The sequence below is a fragment of the Tenrec ecaudatus genome, chromosome 4 (assembly GCF_050624435.1).
Source record: "Tenrec ecaudatus isolate mTenEca1 chromosome 4, mTenEca1.hap1, whole genome shotgun sequence".
NCBI lineage: Eukaryota > Metazoa > Chordata > Mammalia > Afrosoricida > Tenrecidae > Tenrec > Tenrec ecaudatus.
The window spans coordinates 138,363,441-138,373,611 of NC_134533.1; positions in this window are offsets into that span (position 1 = coordinate 138,363,441).

Here is a 10,171-nt window from a genome sequence, read left to right on the forward strand (position 1 = left end):
AACCTACCTGAAGGTACCTACCAACAAATTATCTTTAAATTTTGATTCTTTTTTCTCCTGTACAACAAAAGTAAGAGAGTTCACAATCCATTTTCATCAAATTGTCTAAAATTACTATGAGTGTGAACCTCATCCTTCTGCCTGTGGACTATTGCTTCGCCACTTCCTTCCTGTCTGTCCTCCCAGTCTAGCTGGCACTCCATCTAAATTGCCTGTTAATCTTCCCTTTCCACCAGGTACTTCTCTGCTCAACACGTTCCAGGACTGCTCCTACAGAACAAAATCTTGAATATGCCAATTTTGTTATTTTAGCCCCATCACCATATGGGCCTAACCTACCTTTGTGGTGCCATCCCAGCCACTTCCTTGCAGGACCTTCTTTTGGTTGATAGGCATGGCCATCAGACACACCTGGACTGTCCCACCCTACAACTCAGTTGGCAGAACTTCCCCCATCAGCTCGAGCTGGATTCCCCTCTGCATCTAAGAGAAGCATCATCATCTTTGTGTTCTGCCTGAGCACTCTGCCTCCACACATCCGGGTCCACCTAAGAAGTGTTTCTTCCACTCCTTTGGGGCTTGGTCACAAAACTCAAACTCAGTGTTGTTGAATCAATTCTGGTTCATAGGAACCTATAGGACAGGGTAGAACTGCCTTGTGGGTTTCCCAGACTGTAACTTTTTAATGGGAGGAGAATGTCCCATCTTTCTCCCAAACAAGGGCTGGTGGTTCCTAACTGCTTACCTTGTGGCTAGTAGTCCAACTCGAAATGCACTGTGCTATTAGGGCTCCGAAATTTGCTGTTACTGATACTTCACAAGCTTGTTGCAATTTATCAAACAATTTTAGTTTTTTTAATTGTCAGCTCATAAATTACAAGGAATTAAAATAGTAAGAAGATTATACAATGAAAAGAGTACTGTTAATATACTCTTGTGTGTCCTTCCAGAAATTCCTAGATAAGCAGACACATAATCCATGTATTCATTTTTAATATAAAACAAAAATTTCCATGTATACTATTCTCTAGCTTGCTTTTTTGCTTTGGCTGTTTAGTATTATTAGTTAGACAGCTTTTTATATAAGTACTTACATATCCACGGCATTAAATTTTTTTAAACTTTTATTGAGGATTGAGTGAAGGCTTACAGAGCAAATCAGTTTTCCATTCAACAATTCAGACACATTTTATTTCCTATCATTTGATTGCCATCTCCACACTAAACACCCCTTGTCCCACTTCTTCTCTGGGTTTCCTCTTTCCTTCTCCTTCCCGTCTTTGGAACTTGGTCCTTGAGCAAAGGCTGCCCTTTTGATCCCAAACGGCTAATTACTCTCAGGGGTTATTGTCCCTTTATAGACCTGTCTATTGTCTGGTTGAACTTGGAGCCAAGAGGGGGAAATCATTCTAAGATCTGAACAGTGACTAAGGGCCATAGTTTCAGGAATTCTGTCAATGTTGGGCCAGGAGGCCAGTCTGAACTATTTTTTATGATTTTGAATTTTGTTTTACAGTTTCTCCCACTCTATCCAGGACCATCGAATGTATGGGATAATGCTATGCTTATATGTGTGTATCACACAAAGCAAACATGAGGCACAGCAAGGATCAGTGACTTGCCCAAAGTTACACATCTGTAAAGCAACAGCGTCTCCATGCAAATTTCTGGTTCACCTTTAGGTACTTCTCCAGGCCATGCTTTTCATTCTTCTACCATATTGTCATGACTTATAAAACCAAATTAGTCCATTTCATCACCTATACATCAGTTAATCCTTTCATTGCCTATGGAATACATATTGCCCACGATTTTTGGCTTCTCAGGTTTCTTGGGAAGCTACTTTCTCCATTGTAATGCATGCTGTTGCCTGTTAAGGACTTGTATAACTCTGTGAATCTGACGAAATGAATCTCACTCCATCAATCTTACCAGTAGAGTCTATATAGGACATATGTGTCCTATATAATTGTATCAAAATCTATATTACCTCAAGATTTTTCCTTTGATTGCAGTATGCTTTCCATTACTAAAAACACATGGTATCAACAAAAATGCGAAGCAGAAATAATTTGGTCATGAAGAGGTTAACCATACTTGCTTCCATGTCCCAAGGGGCTGTCCCACATCTTCCTTCTTCATGGTGTGTGTGTGTGACTGTGTGTAGATGATGAGAAGGTTCCTCTTCTGTGGCCAACACTCATTTTCAGGGATGTTGTCTTTTAGGAAGTGGTTATTATTTCCAAACATTCTGATTATTTCTAACGCAACTATATTTATGAAAGAAGAGTCTTGCTTACTTGGGAAAAGATTACAATTTCCTTAAAATTCTAAATTTCACATATCACAAGAAGTCCTAGAAACAAAATCACACCTACTTTTACTAAGGCCCACATGTGAAGTCCACATTTTAGAAAATAGCGAATGTGACAGAATTCACACTACTTTTAATTTTTGTCAAATTGTCTTATCAGTTTCTAGAACTTAAAAGAGCCTTGATCACCATGACAAATATTGTGGAACAAGAGAAGTCCTTCTGGGCGTGCCTGCTTGGTCATGGGAATAGACGGCATCCTGTTCAGCTTTCAGCCTGCTACATGACGAGAGAGAGGAGACACACATTAGAGAGAACAAAGGACGGCCAGCTTCCTGCCACAGAGAGCAAGCAGTGGTTCTGTGCTTGGCTGCAGCCCACAATCAGCAGTTAGCTCTTCCAGAGGAAGACTGCAGCTGAAGAAACCACACAGGGCACTTCTCTGCTCTCGAGGAGTACCTCTAGCCTGTTCTACGTGGTGACAGGCTTCAAAAGAGCATAGGCAAGTTGACCATTTCACGAGTTCACCGTTAGCAATAGGCTACTATTTGGTGTGTGTGTGTGGGGGGGTGGTGGTGGTGAGTAAGCACCACCCTTCTTTCAGCTTGCCATACTATGGCGATTTGCATGTTGGCATGGTGCTGGAAACTACACCACCAGTATTGCAGAGACCAACAGGGTCGTCCCTGGTGGACACATTTCAATAAGCTAGGTTGAAAAGCACACAGTAGCTTCGGCAAGACAAACAGGCCAGCTAGCATGTCTGTGGTCAAGGACTGAGCCACGGTTTTGTTCCGTTAGAGGTGATTTGATGGCAGGGATGGTGGGGTGGTTGTGGGGGCTTGCATTAATTTGAGGGAATTATGTAGGTCTCTAACCACTTAACCCTGGGGACAATCATTATCCATTAGACTGGAACCACACGTTAGAGCGTGTTACCTTGGCCAGCTATGTCCTGATCTCATCGAGGGCAGACTCTAGTGCTGACAGAACCTTCTACCTGCTGTATACTGTAACGCTTCAAGCAGCGCCCCCTGGTGGCTACTAATGCTCCACACAGATCCCCAAGAGCTTACCTTTTTCTTCTTTTTACGGACAATATTAGATTTTTTACTATTTTTCCAAATAGATCTGAAGGTGTCTGAAGAGATCTGGGGAGTGATGGTAATTTTTAAGACTGGCAGTTGACCTGGGGAGATGAAGAACATAATGGTTAGCAGTGGGTAGGGTAAAGGACTCCCTCTCCTACATTGGGCCTTAGGTCTCTGAGGGCAGCATTCTTACCAGCTGGGCAACTTTCCTCTCAGCTAGCTTTCCCCTAGACCTTCTTGATGTATGTGGTCACAACAGTTTACTTCTGTATTAACTTTTTCTTTGTTTTCCATTCCCACTGTCTTATATTTTACTGGAATGACTGGAGTAGTTTCCTAACTCTGGATTTCTTCAATCCAAATCTTTCCTGCCAGCTGAATCCTGTGAAACAAGAGTCTGAGCTTGTCCCTCAGTAGCTTGTATGCCCGACTGGTTGTGCATCTGTAGTGGATACCCCTTAGTTTTGCCCACTCTGCTTCTATCCTAGTTTCTTTCTGGAATAGCACCACGAGTTTACATTGAGGTTCCACGCTCTGCCATCCAGAGGTGGGCACATGCCTAGGAATGACCAAGTAGTGTAGATATTTATGCCCCTGCATGCTGAAAACATCTTTATCTTATCCTTATTAAAACTGCCATCCAGCAAAGGATATTTATAGAGCCCTAAATACAGGCGTATACATATACACACACACACACATATATATATATATACATAGAGAGAGAGGAATAGAACTATGTACTCATATCTATATGTTAAGAATTAAGGTTGCAGATGGACATTGGGCCTCGACTCAAGTACTCCCTTAGCCCAAGAACACTTTGTTCTAACAATCCGGGATTCTGTGATGCTCACCTTCCCAACACAATCGCTGATGACAAAATGGGTACATAAACAAATGTGGTGAAGAAAGTTGATGGTGCCCGGCTATCAAAAGATATAGTATTTGGGGTCTTAAAGGCTTGAAGACAAATAAGTGGCCATGTACCTGAAAAGCAACAAAGCCCACATGGAAGAAGCACAGCAGCCTGTGTGATCATGAGGTGTCAATGGGATCAGGGATCAGGCATTTAAGACCCAGAACAAAATAATACCCAAAGTGAAGGATGGGGGTGGCATAGAGACCCAATGCCCATCTGTAGACACTTGAACATCCCCTCACAGAAAGGTCACAGGGAAGAGATGAGCCAATCAGGGTGCAGTATAGCACCGATGAAACATACAAATTTCCTCTAGTTCTTTGGTGTTTCCTTCACCTCACTATCATGACCTCAATTCTACCTTACAAGTCGGATTAGACCAGAACATGCACACTGCTACAGATAAGAGCCCGCAACACTGGGGATCCAGGATAGATACCCCCCCACCCCAGGACCAGCAATGAGAATAGAGATACCAGGAGGATTGGGGGAGGGTGGGGGGAGAAAGAGGGACTCGATCACAAGGATCAACATATCACCCAGCCCCAGGGGATGAATAATGGAAAAGTGAGTGAGGGGCGATGGAGGACAATGTAAGGTATGAAAATAATAATCTATAACTTATCAAGGGTTCGTGAGGGAGGGAAGGTGGGGGAAGGAGGGGGAAGAAAAGGGGAACAGATAACAGGGTCTCAAGTGGGAAAAGAATGCTTTGAAAACGATTATGGTGGCATATGTGCAAATGTGCTTGACACACTGGAGGAATGTCTGGGTTGTGATAAGAGTGTAAGAGCCCCCAGTAGAAGTATTTAAACAAAAAGCCCTGCCATACAGTCAGTTTGGAGCCTGTTAATCTTTGGGGAGCTGCTAGCTTCATCTTGTTCCCACAGAGCAGCTGGTGGCTTTGAAGACCAAACAAGTGGCCAGCAGGCCAACACCTAGCCCACCGTGCCACCAGGACTGGTTGGGAATTAGGAATGGATAGCATTTTCGAAGCAGTCATGGCAGTGTGGCATTGCCTCTGGCTTCCAGCCAGGAAGTCCCACACCATTTGGATTCCCAGTCCTTTGTATGCAAATCTTTTTTTTAAAGTATGGTAAAGATTTATGGAACAAAAAATTTTCCATTGCAATTTTTTATGCACAGTGAGGTTAATATCTTTCATCATGTCGTGCGAACAGCAACATAATTTGTTGCCAAAATTGCAAACTCCTTAACAGAAACCAAGTGTCCCCTAAGTTCTGACTCCCTCCCTTCCACCACCTTACTGCCTCTCGTAAGCCAGAGTAAATTTTGGTCTCTATACATTTGACAGCTCTACCCCGAGTTTCTTCATTTATATTTGTGACGTAGTGTTTACGGTTCATTCTGGTTGTATCAGGTATCAGAATTTGATTTCTCTTTATGGTCGAGTGGGCACCACATTAGTGCCAATTGTGTCCACTGGCACCCACAGCAACCCTATGCACGAAAGAACGGAATTGTCCTGGGCCGTCCTTCCAATTGTTCCGCCACCTGAGCCAAAGTGTCCATCTATCATGTTGAAGGCCTTCCCCCTTTCCCTGCCCTCCACTTTACCAACTATGAGGTCCTTCTCCAGGGACTGGTCTCTGCTGACAATAGGTCCAAAGTATATAAGGCGAAGTCTTGCACCCTTGCTGGTAGGCTGAGTTGACTAGAGATACAAATCCAGCGACACTCATATATATGTGTGTAATAGAGAGCTTTATATTAAGAAGTAATTAAATATCAAGCAAACACCCTAGCTCAGTCCATATAAAGTTCCAAAGTCCAATACTGTTCCATAGGTCCCTCTTTTTAAAAAAATCATTTTATGGGGGACTAATACAGCTCTTATCACAATATATACATGCCTCCATTGTGTCAGGCACATTTGTACATTTGTTGCCATCATCATTTTCAAAACATTTTCCTTCTAATTGAGCCTTTGATATCAGCTTCTCATTTTTCCCCTCCATCCCCCACCTTCCCTCTCTCCTGAACCCTTGATAATTTATATATATATATATATATTTTATTTTTCATGTCTTAAACTAACCGATGTCTCCCTTCAGCCACTTTTCTGTTGTCCATCCCCCAGGGAGGGGGTTGGTTATATGTAGATCATTGTGATCAGTTCCCCCTTTCTCTACCCCCACCTTCCCCTTTCCCTCCTGGTTTTGCTATTCTCATTATTGGTCCTGAGGGGTTTATGGGTCCTCAATTCCTGGTGTTTTCAGCTCTTATCTGTACCTGTGTACATGCTCTGGTCTAGCCGGATTTGTAAAGTAGAATTGAGATCATGATAGTAGGGGGGATTTGTGTGTGTGTGAGGGAAGCATTAAAGAATTAGAGGAAAGTTGTATGTTTCATCAGTGCTAATCAATGCCCTGACTGGCTCATCTCTTCCTTGTGACCCTTCTGTAAGGGGATGTCCAATTGTCTACAGATGGGCTTTGGGTCTCTACTCTGCATTCCTTCTCATTCACATTCATATGATTTTTTGTTCTGGGTTTTTGATACCTGATACCTGATCCCATCGACACCTCATGATCACACATGCTGGTGTGCTTCCTCCATGTGGGCTTTGTTGCTTCTCAGTTAGGTGGCCACTTGTTTATCTTTAAGCCTTTAAGACCCAAGATGGTATATCTTTTGATAGCCGGGCACCATCAGCTTTCTTCACCACATTTGCTTATGCACCTGCTTTGTCTTCAGCGATCGTGTCTGGAAGGTGAGCATCACGGAATGCCAGGTTATTAAAGTGCTCTTGCATTGAGGGAGTACTTGAGTAGAGGCCTGTGTTGGTTTGGGTAAACTAGGGAAACAAATCTACAGAAACTCATATGTATAAGAGAGAGTTTTATATAAAGGGTAAGTGTACATTAAGAAAGCATCCCAACCCAGTGCTGTCCAAGCCCTTAAGTCCAACATTAGCCCGTATGTCCAACACTAATCTACAAAATCCTCCTCAATCTCACAAAACACATGCAATGACACCAACTACAGGAGGAAAGCTGAATCAGTGAGTGTGTAAGTATCTTAGCACTGGCAGGGGTCTCCACACAGTTGTTCCAGAACCCAGGGCTGCATCAGGGTAGGTTCATGTGGTTTCTCCTCAGGAATGTCTTGCAGGAAGTGAACCTTGCCAGCTGAAGCAGGGAACTTGCTAAGGCAGCTGCACCCTGGTCCAACCATCAGAAAGCAAGAACCCGAGACCTAGAAGAGCGAGGCTCATGGAGCCATTTATTCCTTCACCCTTCAATTAATCCCAAATGTGTTTATTGGCTAGGTTGGCATAATAATCCTGAACTATTCCAATGACCAATGTTCTTCTGCTGCCTTGGTCCTTAACATATAAATATATGTACACAGATCCACTTCCCTATCACTATATTTAAATATATTTATAGATGTACATGCCTGTATTTAGATTTCTATAAATATCCTTTGCTTCCTAGTTCTTTCCTCTATTTCCTCTTGTCCCACTATCATGTTCAGCCTTCATTTGGGTTTTAGTAATTCCTCTCGGTTACATTGCCCTTGATCAAGCCCTACCAGACATCCTACACCCTCCTTGCCACTGATTTTAGATTACTTGTTGTTCCCTTGTCCCTGGGTTTGTTAATACCACTTCCTTTCCCCTGCCTCCCCATCTCCCGTGTCCCCAAGAACCATCGGTCCCATTGTTTTCTCTCCTGGATTGTTTATACCACCTATTTTATCTAGATAGACATTCAGAGAAAATAATAAGCACAAAAACAAGACAAAGCAAAACAAAACAACAAAAGAAAATGAAACCACAAAAACCGGAATGACAAAAAACAAAAAGAAAGAAAAGAAAAGCCTATACATAATTCCAGGTCTGTTTGTTGACCTTTAGGAGTGTTTTCCAGTCGAGTCTGATGGGGAGCCATGCTCTGGCCACAAAGTCTATTTTTGGTATTCCCTGGGGACTTCATTGCTTTGCTCTCCTTGCTGTTCTGTTGCACCCCATTAGTGTTTTTCCCTAGTGTGGTAGGGTCAGATGGGGCACAATTTCCACACTGTGCTTCCAGTGTTGTCCCTCATAGAGATATGGGTCAGTGAGGGACTTCTTGTTGGGTGGTGGGGCCAGCCCTATGGTCCTCTCTGTGCGTTGGCTGCTCTGAGCAGGAATATTGTTCTCAGCGCTTGGTGAGCCAGGATGTGTTCCACTCTCTCTCTTTCTCTCTTCATTTGCTTCTGTGTGCTCTGATCAGATGCACCCCTCTCCCTGAACTGTAGCTTCAGTGCTGTCCTCTGTAGTGCATTCTTCTGAGAGGGAAGGGGGGATATCCATGAAGTTGGGATTGTGACCAGCTCCTTAGACTATTGGTTCCCTGCTTTATACCAGTATGTTGCTTTCATGTCTTGGCACACCTGGTCATAGTCCCTCTTAAGATTCATGCAGCCACATGAAATGGGTGCAAAGTATTCTGGATCCAATGATGGTAGTGGCGTCACAGGGTTCTGGCAGCTCCCAGTGTGGCTCTTCAGCAAAAAGATGAAGGCAGGAGGATAGTCTGTGTTCCTGCTTAAAAATGTTGTGGGAAGATAAAGGGGAATGGCTCGTTTCTCTGGTAATTCTAAGTTTAACATGTGAGAAGTTGCCAACAGTTTTCTCCAGTGCGTTACCGCTTTACAGTCCCTCCAGTAATGGACGAGCATTTCAAGTTCTCCACATCCTCCAACATTTGCTGTTTTTCTTTCTGATTATAGCCTTCCTAGTTGGTAGGAAATGATTCTGATCTGCATTCTCTAAAGCCTGGGTGTTGCGATGGGCAAGTTCTCAGAAATTAACCACGAGGCCAGGGCACAAATCCACCCAGTCACTACAGGGGGGAAAGACCTGGCAATATGTTTGGTAAAGATTTAATCCTAGAAATCCTCTATAGCAGTGGTTCTCAGCCTCCCTCACACCGCGACCCTTCCAGACAGTTCCGCATGTGGTGGAGACCCCCAACAAGAACATTATTTTCGTTGCTACTTCATCACTGTCACTTTGCTACTCTTATGAATCAGGCAACCCCTGTGAAAGGGCCATTCGACCCCAAAGGGGTCGCAACCCACAGGTTGAGAACTGCTGCTCCAGGGAGTAGTTTTGTTCTGCTCCATGAAGTTGCTATGAACGAGCCCCAAGAACAATGGCTAATTACAGTGAGCATATTTTCTTGTGGTTATTGACAATTTGTATATTTTCTTTGGAGACATGTCTATTTAGGTTCTTTGCTCATTTTAAGTATTGGATTGTCTGTCTTTTGATTGCTAAGTTGTTCTTGGTGTTAGTTGCTATCCAGTCAATCAATTTCAATTCCCCATACTATGATATGAGGTATGGATTTAGCTTCATTCTTTTGCATATGGATAGAGTTGTCCCAGCAAACTTTATTAAATTGCAATGGGCAAGTAAATAAATCATTCAGCAATAATTTTAGGAAATTTTTAGGTTCTCTTCTTTACTCCCATTGTTCTGAATACCAAGATGACATACTCACTGGGCAGAACACTCCAGAGGCACTTTGAATATGCTAGTGGACCCCTTCAGTACTTATATCTCTTGATTGTAAGAAAGTTCTGGGTTAGCTCCTTTGGCAATTCCCTCTTCTCACTTTCTTTTTTCTGTTTCTGAAACTGTTAGTTGTCGTTGGCGTTCTGAGAATGTTGCTCTCTCTTGCCTACTTTCCTATTTTCAGGGTCACATTGAGTGGAGATCGACTCAATAGCAGTGAATTTGTTTATTTTTCTCTCTTGTTATACTTATTAAGACTCAAAAAAGTAATCATTTTATTAGGGGCTCATACAATTCTTTTTTTTGTAACAATT